Genomic DNA, 19,207 nt, shown 5'->3' with positions numbered 1-19,207 from the left:
TGCTTGGAAAAGCCTTTCTCACACTAAACTTGCAAACTTTTAAAAATCATGTATATTTCTTACTTATCCTTGTTATTTTTCATTTACTTTTTATTTTTATTTGGAACGTATTTTTTGTGAGATATTATATAAAGATTTAGATTATTTTTTACATAGTCGACAAAGAATTTTGCGCCAGGCATTGAATAATCTATCCCTCTGGCATTCTTTTGACATCTCCTATTTCCTTACTTAGCTCATGACTTGCATTTTTAGTCTAAGTTCTTTGTCCAGCTGTGGTCATCTGGGTTTTGTGGAGTCACATAGTTTGCTGTCTGGGACATACATGTAGCACATGTAAGTATGTGAAAGTGAAAATTCTTCCCCATTACTCTTAGCTTTCAAAGTTACTTTGTTTTGCGGGGGGTGGAGATTCTTGTAAATGAAATACAATATTTATTTTTTCAGCTGCATGCTGTTTATTAATTCATACATTCATATTGGTGGTGGTGGTTTAGCTGCTAAGTCATGTCCGACTCTTGCGACCCCATGGACTGTAGCCTGCCAGGTTCCTCTGTCCATGGGATTCTCCGGGCAAGAATACTGGAGTGGGTTGCCATTGTTAAGCCTCATCTAATAGTAGTGTTAACTTCTCTAGATTTCTATAGAAGGAAGATATTTGAATAGCCGGCATTTGCTTTAGATGAATTATTGCTCCACAATATTTAGGTTTAATATTTGGGGGAAATAGTCTCAGTCTCTTCTTTGAATTATTGTGTCAAGCCAGATTTTTCTCCTTTTGTCCATCCCTGAGAATGGCCTTTGCTTCCTCATTTTGTCACCGCCATCCTTACTGGGTGCAGTCTCGACCTGCACTTCTCCTCACAGCTTCGAATCAGAAAGAAACCAGGTGAATCCCTGTTCTCTCTGAGGCTGGCGGTGACCAGGGGTCTGTTTCCAATGCTCCGTTTAGAGTGGCACATCCACCTTGAACACCCGCCATGTTGTACAAGAGCCAAGATGCATGTGGGAACTCTAGCCTGGGGCCTGCCTGTGTCCTGTCCTGCGGGGCCCTCCTGTCTTTTGAATTTGCTTAATCTAAGTCTTATTGAGAACAAGGAAGCATGGAAGGGAAAAGCAGACAGGGAGCTCCAGCCTCCTTCACCCCCAGCCTCAAACCCGACCACGTCCTGTGATCTTCACTGGCTTAGAAATGGGCAGGAAGTAAGCCTTACACTTAAATGCAAAATTATCTGGGGCATCAACGGAGGATGAAAAAGTCTAGCATCAGAATGAAGCCCAAGGCTAGCAGTACGAGCGCTAAACCCCTATATGCTCTTGCTGGACGGGCACCTCTCCTCGACCAGGAGGGGTCATTGCCCAGGTCCCCACTGCTCCGCTGGCAGTTACAGCCCCAGTCTGCATGTGTGACAAGGTGGACATGTCCCAAGGCCCCTGCAGCCAAGCTCCCCCTGCTTGGCCCTGAAGGGCTGGAGTGCATGAGTGCCTGCTGATGCATTTCTGGCCTCATCCTCCCAGCCCCGGGTGCAGGAAGGAGAAGCGAGAGCCATGCCCTCAGGATGGCATGGTCTGGGTCCCCCTGTGAGTAGCCGCTCCATTCCCAGATGTCTGGAACAATCCGCCGTGCCCTGGGTAATGGAGCCCATTTCAGCACGCCTGTCTCTGACTGGTTTCAGAGACGAATTGCTCCGTGTTCCTACTGTTCTGCAAATGCATAAAAATGGCTAGAAATTTTGGTCACCACGTGAGTCCTTTTATTACAACAGAAAAGTAGGAAGGGTGTTTTTAGTTCAAACAAATAGCATCGCAGGCACAATATGTTACATGAAGAAAAGCTAATTTAGTGTTATTAAATATAATCAGAAACACGACGTGAGGCTTGTCGTGTTGACATGGTGTGCTAGGTATCTTAACGTGGCTCGGCAGGCTGCCTTGTTTGCACACTGCTTAAACTTTCTCATCGATGAGATTTTGCATGATAACTAGAATATTAAAAATATATGAAGAGTGGCCTCGTGCTTCTCAGTAAACGCAACCCCAGGTTACTGGGAGGCAGCTCCCCTTAGCAGAACTGTGGGTTGCAAAGCCTCCGCAGCCGCCCTGAGGCTCTACAGGATCAGGGCTGAGCTGTGGGCTTGATGTCTGCCTCTCAGGGCTCGGGACCATCAGCGTCTGCCAGGACTGTGAAGAGAGACACTCTTTGATCCTAACACCTATTCCTTGGGTGGTTAAACTGTAGCTGCCTGTCCCTGAGTCCCTGCTACATCCCAGGCTCGGCCGTGTTCTCCACTTTCTCCCTCTTCTCTCCAGCGTCTACTATGGAAAGTTCTGGAAGGTTCCCAAGAACATGGGGACAGGTGGCTACATAGGTCGCTCCTTCTGGATATGGTGACTTACACTTCTTTATCTTCTACTAAGCAAGGGACAGAAAATATTTTGCTCTCAGACCAACTGGTCTATAGTCCTCCATTACGCAGGTGATCTTGCAACAGGAAGAGACTCTTTGAGTGGGGCCTCCCAGCTGGCTCAGTGGTAAAGAATATGCCTGCCAAGGCAGGTTTGATCCCTGGGTCAGGAAGATTCCCCTGGAGCAGGAAATGGCTACCCACTCCAGTAATCTTGCCTGGAGAATCCCATGGACAGAGGAGCCTGGTGGGCTACAGTCCGTGGGGTCGCATGGAGTAGGGCATGACTGGGTGACTGAGCACATTGCTTTGAGCAGAACACTTTAAAGACATGGATGGCGCTCACTTATCTTGATCACAGGACATGCCCAGCCCCACGGCCCTGGTGTAGCTGCAGGGAGCCTGAGACGTGTAGTCCTCGTCCACAGCCTGGAAGAGGAGCATGATCTGGGACTTGGGGAACATGAGGTGTCTAATGTTTATTTACGAGAGGGAAGCATGTAGATGGTAATAAATAGCTCAGAAGCCTTGAGGATGGAAAGCAGTGCTCCCCACCCTGCCCCTCCCCTCCGTTCTGCTCCCTGTCCTCTCTGCCTTCCCACTTGGCCTTCATATGTGAAGGTAACATGCCTATAATTCTAGTTACAAGCATATCTTGATTTATCAGGTCTGTACAATATAAATCGATACGTTAATGTGGAGGGTAAGGATTTTACTTACTTGTACTCAGGGGTGACATTGAAAGTCTTTGAGGACAAGTGTGCCAGGCATTAGCCATCAGGCTTGGCACTGTCCAAGGTGCTGGGCTCCACAGGTGTGCTGACGGGTCAGCTGTTAACCCATTAGTTGCTGAATTGGGGGATTTCAATCCAGTGGAAGGACTGGTGGTGGGCGGTGGGGAGGGGAGGAGACAGGAGCAGTGACTGTTTACCAAGTTCTCTGGAACTATTTCAATATTTTAACAGTGATCACGCCCCTGCTGCAGCTAGATGTCAACTCTCACTATCCCCATCTCACTAATTTCTCCCTATGTTTGATATCACCATTAATATTGTTTCTGCTGGTTACGTTTTTAATTTAAATATTGCATCTAATGTTCTAATTTGGTTCTATCATCAGGAGTAGTGTATTGATTGAATTATGAAATGAATACTAACACCCCAATCTTTCTGTTTTCTTTTTTTTTAATTCATCATTTAAAGCAAGTGAAACTTTGTCAGGTACGATTTTCTCTAGACAAATTCACATATCATGTGGAATTATTCCTGCAGAAGGGGTGGGGACACAGAAGGCTCTGATGCTGGCTGAGATCACAACAATATGTCTCCTGCCTTCCTATACGGGCTGGTACATGACTGGTGCTCAGCACACAGCTGGTACTCTTGCCCCTTGGGTGATGACTAGTTTTTGTTCTGGGTCTAGTCTCAATGTGTCCTGGGCTTTAAAAGATGGCCCAATTCACAGAGCCAAGACCAGCTCACACAAAGATTGTCTGTGGAGAGACAGGGTCCTGACAATCCAGAGGCCTTGAGCAAGGCCTTTCTCCCCACCTGCACCAGTTCCTGCTGGAACAAGTTACCAAAAATTAGTGACTTAAAACAAGGCAGAGGCCTTTCTCATTTAGCCATCTTGGACGCTGTGGAGGCCTCTGGGAACAGGACTTCCAAAACGACAGATAAGTCTGGAAGGCTGTGGTCCAAGGGCCATTTTTGCTGGTTACAGGTGGGGTCTTTGGAATCAGAGGGAGAACACATCTTTCCTGAAAGCTGAAGGTGTATATGCTCGAGATGAAACTATATTCTGCCTAAGCAAGAGATGTGCTTATGTGTATAGAGCAAAGAACAGCACAGCAACTCCTGGCATAAAATCCACAAAAGCAGAGCAATCTGGGGAGAGATAATTCATGCTCATGGAAACAGTGGCAGGGTCTGTGCCAAATCCCAAAGTAAGCTTCCTGCTAAGGCCATGGGACATAGAATCTGTGTGACGCTATACCCTCCAAGAATTTATATTTATTAAAAATGCTGAAGAATTGATGCTTTCGAGCTATGGTGTTGGAGAAGACTCTTGGGAGTCCCTTGCACAGCAATGAGATCAAATCAGTCAATCCTAAAGGAAATCAACTCTGAATATTCATTGGAAGGACTGATGCTGAAACTGAAGCCACCTGATGCAAAGAGCTGACTCATTAGAAACGACCCTGATGCTGGGAAAGATTGAGGGCAGGAAGAGAAAGGGATGACAGAGGTAGAGATGGTTGGATGGCATCATTGACTCAAGGGGCATGAGTTTGAGCAAACTCTGGGAGATGGTGAAGGACAGAGGAGCCTGGCATGCTGCAGTCCATAGGGCTGCAAAGACTCAGACACAACTTAGCAACTCTTCTGAACTGAACTGAAATAAATGAAAATGTGGAAAAAAACAAGGCAGATTTATTGTCTGACACCTCTGGAGGTTAGAAACCCAAAATCAATCTCGACTGGCTACAGTCAAGGTGAACAGGCTGGCTCCTTCTGAACCTCAAAAGGATAAGTCTTCGCCTTGCGTTTTCCAGCCTCCAGAAGCTACTACATCCCTCGGCTCACGCCCGTCCTCAGTCACTCCAGCCTCTGGGTCCCCGCCTCACCCCTCCTGGTTCTCCTTCTGAGAAGGACCTTGTGATTGCGTGGAGGGCCTGCCTGCGTACTCTGGGATTCGCCCCGACCTCCAGGTCTTTAATCCCACCAGCAAAGTTCCATTTACTCTGTAAAGTGACAGATGTATTAATAGGTTCTGGGGAGCAGAATGGGGATGTTTAGGGAGGCCTTTTTCAGGCTCTCACAGACTGTAATAAGAGTAGTGGAATTAAGGGAAGGGACAGGGTAAATTAGTTGTAAGACAGTGATTAGTTGGGTTCAGCCTGAGTTAAGCATCAGTCTAACTCCGGAAAGAGAGAGAGATACAGACACTGGCCAGAGGTTAGTAACTGGCTGCAAACAGGGTGAGATTTCAAATGTAGACCCTCCAGGATAGCTGGGATGGGAGATCTTAGTCACGTTGGGGATGAGTTGGTGGAGACTGTCAAGGTGATTGATTAGGTGCAGAGCAAGGAAGGGCCAGTCCTTCCCAACCACATCTGGGCCCAGCAGAGCCTCACGCCTCCTGCTCTCTGTCTTACAGCCAAGTCTATGGATCCTTGGCTGGAATCGGACCTTTGGTGAAAGAAGCTGAGGTTTCCTGATATTCTGTCTCTAAGAAGTGTACTTGCTGTAGTTTTTCATAATTATCTGAGCAAAGATCTGTTTCAGGGGGAGCTGGGGTGTGGGAGATGAGCTCATTTAAGATGATTCCCCTAGGTGGCCTTAGAAATAACAGGCACAGCAATAATTGCTTTTGGATTTATTTATATCTCTGAAAATTCCAGCCATTTAAGGCAAATTACAGATAAATTCACAGGTTTTAGATAATTTTTCTAGGTTCATATGGCATTCATATTCTGGGTTCCTTTTACTGAGGCAGGTAGAATTCTAAGATGCTCCCACTCCACCAAATTCCCAACCCCTAGGGCCTAATCTCCCCACCCCCACCCTATGTAACCACCTCCTTGAGTGTAGGCAGGCCCTACGGATGGGACTGGATGCTGCTTCTGTGATTGGAGTACCGGCTTTGGTGAAGCTTCAAGTCCCCAGTCAACTTTGCTTTGAGTGACTTGCAGGGAGATTCTCCCGAGTGACTCAGATGAAAGCCCTTTAAAGAGGGGCCTGGTCCTTCCTGTGGCTTTGAGAAATAAGTCGTCATGTTGCCAGAATGTCCCTAAGAAGGTCACTGCCAGATGACGGTGCTCCAGGAACCAAGAATATCCCAAGACTGACAACCAGCAAGAAATTTAGGACCTCAGTCCTCCAACCACAAGGAACAATCCAACAACCACATGAGCTTGGGAGAGGCACCCAACCTCCATTATCAAACAGACTCTCTGACATCTTAACTGCAACCTGAGACCCTGAGCAGAGACTCCAGCTGAGCTCTGGTTGGATTCCTGACCCATGGCAACTGTGAGCTCATGAATGTGTGTTAAATGGCTAAATTTGTGGTGACTTGTTATGCAACAGTAGAAAAATAACACACTTAGGAAATAGTAGGTATGCGGTCACCCTGCACATTTCCAGGCTGGTTGACTTTACTGGACCTGGGAAGACTCATGGCTCTGGATTTAAAGGAGCGTCACATGGGCTGACACCCCCTAGGGTCAGTGAACCTACACGTCTCCATGGAGAATCTGAGCAATCCCACAGAAAACCAAATATGACTTGAACTGAAAATGTTCCAGGGTCTCAGGAGTGGCTCTGATGAGATTTTCAGCAGGAAAAACTTTCCATTTTTAATTAATATTGTCTTGATTGCACATTTTTATTCATCATGTCCATGCGTTTTTCTGCCAACGATCAGAAGTACTTTTTATAGGACAAAATCAGTCTTTATTTCATTCAAGCCAGGGGTTTCTTAGTCCCTACACTTATAATAAGATCCCAGATTTCAGAGAAAGCTGGTTATTGATGGCCTAGTTTTTTTTTTAGTGTGGTAGCATGTCAATAAATTGGAGAATATTTTAGTTTGTAGATTTCCCCAAGCATTCTGGAGAAATCCTTAGACAATTTGCCATATAAACCGAGTTAATTGCTTTATGGAGTAGAGCTATGTCAACTATTTAGATAGACCATATGACAGACGTTCATAAATACAAGACAGACATATTTGTCAATACAGTGATGTGCAAGATAATTATTTTTATTATGTGAATTTCTGAGTTGAAATCAAGAGAATCTCAGTTGTACTACTGACTGGCACAGCCTTAACTAGTTGTCAGAGGAACGGGAAGGGAATACTCTGGGTGATTTTCTGATTTTTCTCAGTTCCTCCTCATGCCTGGAATGTAAATCTCAGGGCACCATAAAATTGAATAAAAAAATGTAAGTTTAAATTATTTTTTTATTTTAAGTCGGGTAGGAGGATAATAGAAAAAGATCATCAAAAACAATGAGAAGAAATAATTGTTAATTTCTACAGTACCTTGAAACAGAAGCCCAAGAGAATAAATGGAATAAAGATACTATTAAAATTTCCTCTTTTATTATATCTTCTCTGCCAGAGTAATTGTTGCTGTGTCCAATATATGCAGGGGACAATTTACTAGCTGTTTTCTATTAGTTTTAACATTAACATACACAGAAATAAAATGAATAGCAAGCTTTCTTTGCTTAATTAAATGACTGACAAGGCATAGTTGTTGCTGGACCGACTCCTGTAGATAATATCGAAAGGCTGGGGAACCAAAGAGAAGTACCATAAGCTATGCGAACTTCCTCCTTTATTAAATGAATATTGATGCAATATTATAGATTATTTTTCAGGCCACTGCATAAGAAGGGGCGTGTGGGTTTTTCTCCTGAAAGAATTATATATTAGTATTCAGATGGAAAAAAATTCTAATATATCATTTACACACAGGATTAAAGGTGTGTGTAGATCCTTTCCTCTGTGAAATCACGCACCCTTCAAGAGGGCTCTTCAGTTTGGACTTTTTAATGGTACCATAGTGTCGAGTGACAAGATACTGGAAATGCCTGGAGACACACTGGCCTGTTCCAAGCACTGAAATACCTCCATAATTTTTCTAGAAATAGTAAATTGGCCTCATTAGGATCTTCATGTATTCAGAGCTGGGTCAGCTCAGAAAGCCATGTACACTAGCTGTGAGAAGCAGTAGCCCCACATAAAAGTAACAATACGTTGCTTTTCTTCTGAGAGCAAGCTAAGTGCTGGTGTCTCTCTGTGTATCTGTCTGTGTCCCCCTACACACATATGTGTATGTGTGCGTGTATATAAATACACACGACATAAGCATGTAATTATTTAGTCCAAGAGCAGCGCTTTGAGGTGAGCACTATTGCTGCTCAGCCGCTCAGCCGTGTTGACTCTTTGCAGCCCCAGGGACTGCAGCCGGCCAGGCCTCCCTTCACCGCCTCCTGGAGTTTGCTCAGGTTCACGTCCACTGAGTCAATGATGCCGTCCACACCTCTCATCCTCTGTCATCCTCTTCTCCTTTTGTTTTCCATCTTTCCTAGCATCAGGGATGAGGACGTAGAGGCACAGAGGCTGGAAGCCAGAGAACGATGGTTGCAAGCCATGCCTTGAGGCATGTTGAGATGGCATGGGGTTGCTGAGCCTGGATCAGGTGACCGATGGGTTTATCCCCTCAGCAGGTACTTACTGAGCCTACTGTATGCCTCACACTCTTGTAGGTATGGGGGACATAGGATAAACACGATAAGTATAGTCCTTGCCCTCATGGAGCCAACAACCCATATTAGTTTTAAAGATTTATTCCTTAGTATGATACGACTAACACTAACACCCCAGCCAAACTCAGCAAGTTAATTACATTGCAGGGAGGTTAATTAGGTATCCCAGGAAAATAGATGATTGAGTTATAAGTCAGGCTGGGGAGGCGCTGGGACTTGGTGAAGCAGCCTCTAGTTGAGTGACTGAGTGTTGTGCCTGGGTGGGAGCTGGTGGTGGAGTGGGTGCTGTGCGTGTGGGGTCTGGTTAACGTATGTTTCCCTACGCCTGTTCATGCAAGTTGTGCGCCATCTCTACAGCTCTTTCCTGGTTCTCTGACTTGGAAATGAAAAGCATCGAATAAAACAGGATGGGTATTTATAGGTAAATTGGGGCTTCCCTGGTGACTCAGCTGGTAAAGAATCTGCCTGCAATGCAGGAGACCTGGGTTTGATATCTGGGTCAGGAAGATGCCCTAGAGAAGGAAATGGCAACCCACGTCAGTATTCATGCCTGGAGAATTCCATGAACAGAGGAGCCTGGTGGGCTACACTTCATGGGGTTGCAAAGAGTCAGACACAACTGAATGACTCTCACATAGCTAAATTGACCAGTGTTCATCAGCCAACTGAGTATAACCTCTCCTGCGTGGTTGTTACAGTTTTTGCAACCAGGTTGGGCTCCAATGGGCAGAAGATTCACTGTGTGGCCCCACAAAATTGGGGACCTCCAGGAAGCCACCACACAGGTCAGGCTGGGGGATCCCTAGGCGATCCCTAGGCTATCCCACGCTCCACGTTTCATTGGAGCGACTGGTGTGGCATTTTCTGCACTCACCGTGATTTCTCTCCCAATGCCTATCCAGTGGTACCCAAGCAGTCCCCACTGAGACACAGATACTGAAAGGTTTACAGTGGATGTATATAGCATCGCCAACCACGCACGAACTCCTCAAAAGAGCATTGTGGCCGCAAAGATACAGTAATTCACATTTCCAATATTGCTAATAAAATTTAACAAATGGAAAACCAAAATGTCAACCAAGCAATAATACTGATGGCATTTCTCTTAGGCCGAGTAAAGAAAATCATAGTGACTTTAATTGGTTAGGATAACGAAAGGAAGAGACAGAAAAAAGCCTCCAGGAGCTACAGTGACTCAACTAGAGGGACAGCGAGTATAATTTTACTAAAAGTAGGTGATGATCATGCAACGTGCCTAGGAGAGGAGATGTTTTAGGATGGCATAATCAATTTGAATTAATTAAGAGGTGATGAATGGTGCCTGCCTATGCAAATGAGGGCAGCCTGAGAGTCCACCCAATCAAAGTGCAGCTGTGCTTTAGTGGTCTGTGGCCTTGTATTTCAAGGAGTTCCAGGGATAAGGGAAGAGGTGTGATGTTGATGGAGTGCAAAGCACGCTGGGACTTTGTGGGAAACCACATATATTTAGTTCATCAGAAAATATCTTCCTATTTACCCCTGTGATCTGGGACAGAAACCCCAGGCCTCTGGAGCTCTCGTTCACCCATTTTCCAGATAGAAAGCTCCAGTCTACCAACGGAATCTGCTGGGCTTTCCGGAACGTGATTTCAGATTTTCGGATGGTCCCTCTGCCACACCAGCCCTGTGACATGCTTGAGAGAACATGCTCATAATGATTCGGGTAATCTCGCTGAATAATACTCGCATTGCAGTTTGTCACGATTCAATTCGATGCAGCCAGCATTTCCCTTGTGGGTGATATTCCCTTAAAACTTTAAGCCCCATTGAGGGCCAGCATTCACAGCCAAGAAAATTGTGGATTTTTTTTTTTTCAAAAAAGAAATGAAAACATAAGTTAGGTCGCATGAACATAACGCTTAACAGACAAAAACAGCACGTGGGATACACTCTCTCAGATGTTTCCTAATGTCCAGAGGCCCCATGAGAGGTTCACCAACAGCTGGGTCATGGGCTGCAGCTATTGTGGTGTGGACACCGTTTCAACCAGGGAAGGCACTGATGATGGTGGGAAAAAAAATTTATTGTGCTGGGTGTTACTGGCTCCAGGCTCTTCCATCATCCTAAACTCAACCTAACACCAGCTACAGACGGGGTTACCTTCGAAACAATCTTTTCCCCAGCCCTTTTGTCTATGACGTGTCCGAGAGGTTGCTATTATGTGATAATTCAAGGCTTTTTCTTTTTGTATTTACAGTGATGTTGCTGAAAGTCAAAACACAAATAAAATGGGAGTATTTCCAAATGCCTTGCGTTTGGTCCGTGTTTTGTACATTGTCTATCACATTAAGAAAGGTTAATTCCGTATTAAATGTAATGAGAAGCACAACATGGGGCTTGTCACGCTGACACGGGGGGGTGATGCTATGACGCCGCTCAGCAGGAAGCCTTGTTATATTTTTCATACGTTAGTGGATGTCTATTTAGAATTGATCAAACCTTTGCTTCCGAAACATATATGCCAACACCTCTGCAACACACCATAAACTAGACTCTCAGAAAATAATAATGATGCTTATCAGTCACTCGCCTTGAGTTTGCTTGTGAAAAACCTCCAGCTAGTGGGCTGTTGGAGCTCTTAAAACATAGATCTTTTTGCTGTACTGATAATTCACTCACAGCTTGAGATTGATGACTATGTGAAGTCCATAAAAGATGTTACCACTATATTTTGTTCTTATGATTTATTTTATCATGTTGTCAAGGTTTGCAGAAAACAAGAAACAAATCAATGAATGTCATGCTTAAATATTAAAGAAGGCTGTAATACACATTTTTATTCAGATGCCTTATTCAATCTTGTGGCTCAGAAAAGAGCAGTGGCAACGAAGCTTTTATTTGAATTACTTTTGGAAAAATTAATTTAGGAGGACTGTTGAATTGTGAGTGGCAAAAGGGAGCTAACCTTATTTGCTTAAATAGGAATATATGGTCGCAAGACTTCTTGGAAAAGCAGTTCTAACAAACCACAGGGAAATGGATGGATTTTAAAGCGTCAAGCACTTCGGCTCCAGTGTACTTAGCAAGTTCAAGCCTGCGGCGTGAACAGAAGGGTGTTTGGAAAGAAGCAAAGGATGAGACACTGCTTTGGGGATGGGGGATGGGTGCTTTGTGCCTTGCTTTTGAAACGAATCATTTCCTTCATCATTATATGAAATCAAGATCACCATCTATTCTGAGGGCAGGCAGCCTGTAAGCTTGGTATATTCCAGAGTTGTTGGCCTTTCCCACACCTCATTAGATAGCAAGCAGAGAAGAACAGCTAAATCTTGCTTGATTTTTCTGAATTGGACTGGCTTTCTGAAAAGGGGACCTATCTGAGCTGGTGCTGTCAACTGCGTAGACAAACGGTCCTCAGAGTTGGAGGCTGCATTTCTAGAGCCTGAAAAAAAATATGTATATATTCTGAACTCTGATTTAAAAAAAAAAAAAAAACAGAAAAGAAGGCAAAAAGAAGTTCAGAAGACCTATGTCAAAAATGAATCTATGGGGTCATTTCCCTGAATCAGTTAGCTTCAGCCTAATCCCCTTCTGGAAACTCAGGTCTGAGCTGGTTAAAGGGATGAACAGACCCCATGACTGCCCGACACTTTGAGGTCCTGAATGCCTTTGGATTATCAAAGGAAAAGTAATTAGATTCTGCATCCTTTCATGGTTAACTGTATTTTATTGTATTTCATTATATTCTTGTTTCTTGAAAATTAGCGATCGACGCAAGGTATATATGGCAATTCCAGACTAACATGAATATTCAATTAACCACAAGACCTCGCTCTTTGACCATTTCGAATAAACTGGAGTTTATTTGAATTTAGAAAACAGATAAATTAGGAGGTGATCATTTGCATTACAATAGGATTCTTCATTTCTAAGGGAGGATTCCTTGTGGGATTCTTTTAAATAGAAAGCTCTCCAAGTACTTTGAAAAATATAATTTGATTTTTAAAAATTCTCTTCTCATGCAGTTGCTCAGGACCATGCCTATTGTATGAAACGAGAGGCATATCTATTTAATTTGGTAATGAGAGGGCTTCATTGCAAATATTTTGGCCTTAAAAAAATTCAGACGTGATAGCGGGAAATTCACGCTCAGATATCAGACTTAGGTTCCACTGCATCACCATGTTCTCTCTCCCTGGGTCAGCCCAAATGCAGATTCAATGCCATCCATGCACCTTCAACCACCCCTCACTCTGCCTGAGCCTGGACTGGAGGAGATGCTCTGGGAGGCAGACACAAGGCCTCATCCCTGGACAGCGGGTGCATCAAGAAAGGAGCCAGAGCAGAGGGCACAGGGCTGAGCTTCTGGAGCCTCCAGGATCACTCAGGATGCCTTAATGTTTTATCACAACAGTTTCACAGGAATGGGAAAGGGCCCAGTCAGAATCCCACAGAACTGCCCTTGGCTACAGGCAGGGGTGTGTGTGTGTGTGTGTGTGTGTGTGTGTGTGAGACCTGGGGGCTGCTGTGGTGCTGAAGACGACAAAGCATGGATTCTGAGTGGTGAGGAGGTTCTCAGATGGATGGGCAGCCCTGGAGCCACAGGAAGGAAGTCCGTCCTCCATTCGGAAAACCCTGGCGGACAAAGCTCCTGGGGAGGCCCGAGCAGCTGCTTATAAGCCTACCGCTTCTCATGGTTCTCTCTGGGGTCCCGGACCACCGCTCAGCATCTCTCCCTCTGGGGCCCCAGTTGGCACAGGAGGCTCGGCCTGAATGGAACTCAAAGGTGAACACCTTTCCTTCCTGCTGCATTTCTCAGGCCGCAGAAACAGGTCTAATGGCAAAGAGGGTTGTGAGTCAGGAAAGAGGAGAGACTCCAAGTGAGCAATGTTCAGAAGGTTCAGCGATATCCTGAGGAAAGGCGCTCCCTTCTCTCACGCGCCTGGGGAGTCTCCACAAAGGAGCCGCCCCTGCGCGATGCAGAGTCGCATCGGGAGCATCTCCTGCATTGAGGACTTGGCAGGGAGCATTTTCGAAAAGGCTGAGGGGGTAGATCATGGCTTCCCTGATGGCTTAGGGAGTAAAGAATCCACTTGCTGTGCAGGAGCCACAGAGATGCAGGTTCCATTTTTGCATACAGAAGATCCCCTGGAGGAGGAAATGGCAATCTATTTCGGTATTCCTGCCTGGGAAATCCCATGGACAGAGGAGACTGGCAGGCTACAGCCCATAGAGTTGCAAAGAGTTGGACGAGACTGGCTGACTGAGCCCGTACCTCCAGGAAGTGGGGGAAGCAGTCTGATCAAACAGTTGTTCTGTGATGGGAGTGTTTCGTTCTCTTCCCTTTTCTTATAGGTATTTGCATATATGCTAGCAAAGCTTGTCAGCACAAATAGATTTCTTAACTGGGGGAATCTGAGGTGCAGTAGATTTTTTCTATGTCTAATTTTCAGGGTGGCAGAGCCTTCTGAATCCTGATGGTTCGGCCCGCCTCCTGGAGTTTCCGTGAAGCCTCTTCTTGCCCACCCCCAGCTGCCTTAGCACTTCTACCCTCTTCCTTGTTGCTCTGTTGTCCGGGGGCTTGGGTCATCCCTAGGGGACCTCAGGGTCACCACCTGGACAGGAGATTCACTTCTTGAGGGTGAAACATGAGAAGGCACCGGCATTTCTCTCCCACTGAAATAGCAGGGAGACCCTGGTCAGACGTGGATCCTTTCTAGATGATGAGCTCTCGGAGGGAGTGAGGCAGTCCTCCTTGTTTCTGCAGAAGCTCCATCACTTACCAGCTGGGGCTGTGGGGTTGAGCGTGTGCTGTCTTGGACTGGAAGCTCCCAGCATAAGTCCCTGTTCTCATTCAGCTTCAGCCAGTGTCCTCGCTGCCCAGGATCCCACCTGAAACTCACTTTCCTTCCTGTTCTGTGACCCCAGCTGAGGCAGTGAGAAACCGCTTTTAGATTCCAACAGGATGGACCTGACTTCTGTCGGGGTAGCTCTTGACTATTTTGAATGAGAAGCATCAAAACATTGTTCTGAACTTACAGAAATAGACGTTGGGTACTTTCCACCCCTTCATAGAATGGGAGATGGTGTTAGTCCTTTCCTGGGACCCCTAGGTCCAAGACTGAGACCATTAGGTGGACGGCAGTGTCAGTCTATTTGCTGGCACTACAGTCCTCGAAATGGTTAATAAATCTGAGCGTCCAGATCAAGCTCACTAGGAAAGGGAGTGGAGGAACTCGTTTCCTCCCACTGGCACATCCACCAGCCCCTGCGGTGATGCTGAGACCCAGACCTGTCTGGGAGCTTGTACCTGATGCCCAGGTTCCCATGGAGATGGCCTCTGACTGGGGTATGCCTCCTGCACTCAGGGCCCATGAAGGACCAAGGACACACTCAGCCTAGGGGCCGCCACCTGTCCTTCAGTTTCCTGTGATGAGCTCATGACTTTAGGAATAACGCGAATTCATTCTGTTGTCCTTTAGTTGATAAGTCATGTCTGACTCTTCTGAGACTGTGGTGGACGGTAGCTCGCCAGGCTCCTCCATCCATGGGATTTCCCAGGCAAGAATACTGGAGTGGGTTGCCATTTCCTACTCCAGAGGATCTTCCTGACCCAGGAATCCAATCCGCATCTCCTGTATTGCAGGAGAACTGTTTATCATTGAGCCTACAGGGAAGTCTGAAATTCACTCTCCACTTTATTAAAAAATAATTTGTGGGCTTCATGCAGTGGGTAATGAGTCAAGGTCAGAGTATCAGGAGCCCAGGTGGAGGCTTAGGGACCCAGGGCTCCCTCTCCATGTACAGCATCACACTGCCCCCTTGGAGGGGGCTTCCAGAAAATCCAGGGATTTGGGTGGGAGACTACAGGATTCAAGTGGGCATGGCCAGAGAGCACGTTTAGGCCAAGAGGGCGCGGTTGTCTCCTGAGCCCACCGAGTTGAGGCTTTGCTCTGTCACTCTGGCCCCGGCCCGCTTCTCTGGAAGAAAGCTTCTCTCACTTCTTTCCCCTACTGCCCTACTTTGGTCGGCCTCTGCACCTGTCTCCCTGGGTGGTTATTGAAAGTTGCCCACTAAGAATTTCTAGAACCTTTGTCCTCTCCACAGCCACAGGGCAGCTCAGGTGTGGCACCTGCTCTCAGCACCTTTTTTTCCAGAGCCCCAGCCTTGCGGATTCAGACTTCTGGCCTGGGGTCAGTAAACTTCCTGCCCAAGCCTTTATGAGACCCTGTGTGTCCCGGGGCATTTCTCTAGAAACACCCTTGTACACATCTGGAGACCTCGTGCTCACACGTGCACATGTGTGCACACCCAGCCACACCTGAAGACTAACTAGACATGCACTGCATGCGTGCACGCAACTGCACACACACACACATGCACACCATTGCTGTTACCTTGCACACACACGTGCACACCATTGCTGTGCACCTTGCTCACACACGTGCACACAGTTGTTGGTGTGCCTTGCATATACACACACATACCACGCCCTCACTCCCGTCACCGCCTAGAGCCCTGGGTTCTCCCGTGGCTGCAGTTTCCAGGTGTACAGTGGGGAGAACGACTCCAGGAAGCACCCTTCTGTAAACGTGCCCAAGACGTCACTCCGTGGCTGCCACACGGCCCTGTGTCCCAGCTGCTGGAGGTGACACAGAGGCGGGTGCCTCCAGGTTGCAGTCTGAGCACAAGTCCCAGGGTTACTCTGAGCAAACGGTTTCAGGTCTCCCCTGGATGGAAGCCCTCTAAAACAAGAGCTGGAATATTTTCTTCCCTGCTTGGACTTCCAGCCAAACAGGCTCTGTGTCCTTCTCAGCTGTTTCAGATGTAATAGTTTTAATAGTTGGTTAGAGGGGAAAAAATGGCCTGGCGTCGGCAACCTGGAGAGGGGGGAGGCGTGCAGCGAGAAGCCTTGGCTAGCGTGTGGGTGGGGCATCATGTCACCACACAGTCCCCAGAACAGGTCAGGGACGGGCTGCACCTCCCTTCCTGAGCTCCCACCACACCCGGTAAGCACTGCCCCGCATGCTGCAGCCCGTCCTGACGAGAGTCTCGCTCCAGCAGTACCTGTGTGACTCAGCACCGTCCTCAGAGCCCAGGTGAGGACACGGGCAGGACAGGTGGCCTCGGCCACTCGGAATGACGGGTCCGCTGGCTTGTGGTCAGTTAGGCCATTTCGGGGTCCCCCGCCTTCCCCAAGGCCCCGGACCCAGCGGGGAGCAAGGGCAGGTTCTCTCCTTCTGAAGTAGAGTTTCCTCCGCGGCCACGTCACCAGTTGGAGAAGCTTCCCTGGACAACCAGGAGGGCTGGGCACCCTGCCTTCCTCTCCAAGTGTCTGTACATTAATCATCCTAAAATATTACATTCATGAGGTTTTGGGGATGCTCTGCAGAGAGGAGGCATCTCTGAGCAATGGGTCTGGGGGGAGGTGGAGAGACCATTCCAGGCAGCGTCTAATCCTGGCAAAGCAGAGACTGCCCTCCGCCCCCGTGTGACCGTGGCTGTTTCATTCCCTGTGGGCGTCTCTTGCTGCTTTGTGATGAGTGATTCCAGGGGAGGGGGACCTGAGACACCCTGAGCACATCTAGACCAATCTGGCTGACTTTTCTTTCAAAGGTGCATCTCGGTTTTCCCTGGCTCCTTCCAAGCACTGGTTAGGGTTGGGGGGTGGGTTCCTTTCATGCGGGCAACACAGGAAAGATTTGTGGCTTCCACGGTTTTGAGCTCTGCCTCCCTTCCTCACAAAAGCAGAGACAAAAGCTGTGGAGCTTGTCCTGGATGGCAAGCCTCACTCTCCTGTCTTAGGAGGAGGCCTGAGCCACCTTCAAGGAGCCATGTGCGTCGGGAAGCAGGTGGACCGGCTGTAGGTGGGCCCAGGATGAAAGGATGGAGTCTCTGGATCCCTGGTCTCTGCACACCCTTCTCGGCCAGTCTCTTCCAGGTCCCTCTGGTCTAGCTCCAGAGCCTGCTTCTCAGAACACAATTCTGAGCAAGTCGCTTCCAGGCGGAAACTCTCAGAAGCTCCTGAGGCTGGAGTGTCAGCCCCGCACTCCTCAGCTTTGAGCAGAGAATTTTCATGGTCTGGCTCCGCCTGCCAGTCCTGACTCATCCCCCTGGTGGTGGGTGAATGGTGGCCTCAGAAACAGGGTCCACTCCCTGACTCAGGAGCCTCTGAAGGTTACCTTATTTGGAAAAACAGGTCGTTCCTGATGTGATTAAATCAAGGATCTTGTGATGAGATCGCCTGGACTTAGCGTGGATTCTGTAGCCCATCACTGCTGTCCTGTTAAGAGAAACTCGAGGAGGAGGGGCCAGGCCACTGGAGGATGGCGGAGCTGGGTGATGGGGCCATAAGCCATGGAGAGCTGGCAGCCACAGACCCGGAAGGGCAAAGGGGGTTTCTCCACCACAGTCTTGGAGGGAGCACAGCCGTGCTGGTACTTGGATTTCAGACTTCCCACTTCCAGAACCATGAGAGAATAATTCATGCTTCCTTAAGCACTCCTCTGTTTGGGGTCATCTGTTACAGCAGTCACAGGAAATTAATACCCACCCCAGCTGCTCTTCCTCCCAGGGCTCACTGTTTCTTCCCCTGGGTGTGCTTTTGCTCAATCCCTTTCCTCAGCTGGGCAGACCCAGCCAACCTTTACTGACCCTTCTAATCCCCACCACAGAGCACACTGCCACCTCCCCACCCTGTGTGGGGCCCGTGACCCCCTGTGGCAGGTCTGCCTCCAGTCATCTCTTTATCCCCAGAGATGGTGAGAACTCCAGCCCAGGTCCGGGGATGGGGGTGGTAAGCAGCACCCCAAATATTTATCGAATTAGTCCTAATTAAACCTGCTCGTGTTACAGGCAGCAGAAGAGTGAAAAGGAAGGGAGGGTTTTACTGATAACAAGTCACCTCTACGTACCATCATCCTTCAGAAAGCACTGAGTTCACGTCTACCTCTTGATTCAAAACCAGCTGACCTGAACCACATTGCAGCTACTGACTCAGGCACTGAGGAGTCAGAGATGAAAACAAGAGGCTTCTTCTCTCCAGAAACTCCTAGTCCAGGACCAGATTGACCTGTGAGCAAATATCACCATGATTGACCACCTCTGGACTACTCACATGCCAGGCACCTTTAATTGGGCCCAGAGTTAGTGAATAGAAATACAGCAGGCCCAGTTAAATTGAATTTCAGATAAACAAAATTTTTTTTTAAGTATAAGTAGGTCCCACACAGTTGGAGCCTACTCACCTTAAAGAGCTCGCCCTGTGTATCTGAAAGTCTGTCTTAGGTGCGCGCGCTGTATTTCCTGGCAGCCCCAGAATTAGCTGTCATAGCAGTTCTGCCAAGTAGGTGGTAATGGGATCTTCAGGTTACAGATAAGAAAACAGAAGATGAAGAGGCTGAGCCATTTCATTTTTCCATCCAATTAAAAGCCATTAAGTCCTTGAAGGGGTTATAACAGACTCGCGTGGGCATGAGCCCGGGGCCTGAGGGCAGCTGGGCCTTTCTCAGAGGGTCTGGGACAGAGGCTCTCTACCAGAAG

The 19,207-nt window shown here is 47.5% G+C and overlaps 1 pseudogene; it reads left to right on the top strand.

The window, feature by feature from the left end:
- Positions 1-3,099: 3,099 nt before the first annotated feature.
- On the top strand, positions 3,100-4,424 carry LOC147344547 (large ribosomal subunit protein eL33 pseudogene; annotated as a pseudogene).
- The last annotated feature ends 14,783 nt before the right edge of the window (positions 4,425-19,207 follow it).

Source organism: Bos grunniens, chromosome 26 (genome assembly GCF_055505025.1).
Source record: "Bos grunniens cultivar Pamir isolate PY7600 chromosome 26, Bosgru_T2T1.0, whole genome shotgun sequence".
Lineage (NCBI taxonomy): Eukaryota > Metazoa > Chordata > Mammalia > Artiodactyla > Bovidae > Bos > Bos grunniens.
The sequence above is the reverse complement of the archived record's forward strand: the minus strand, read 5'-3'. Positions and strand labels throughout refer to the sequence as shown.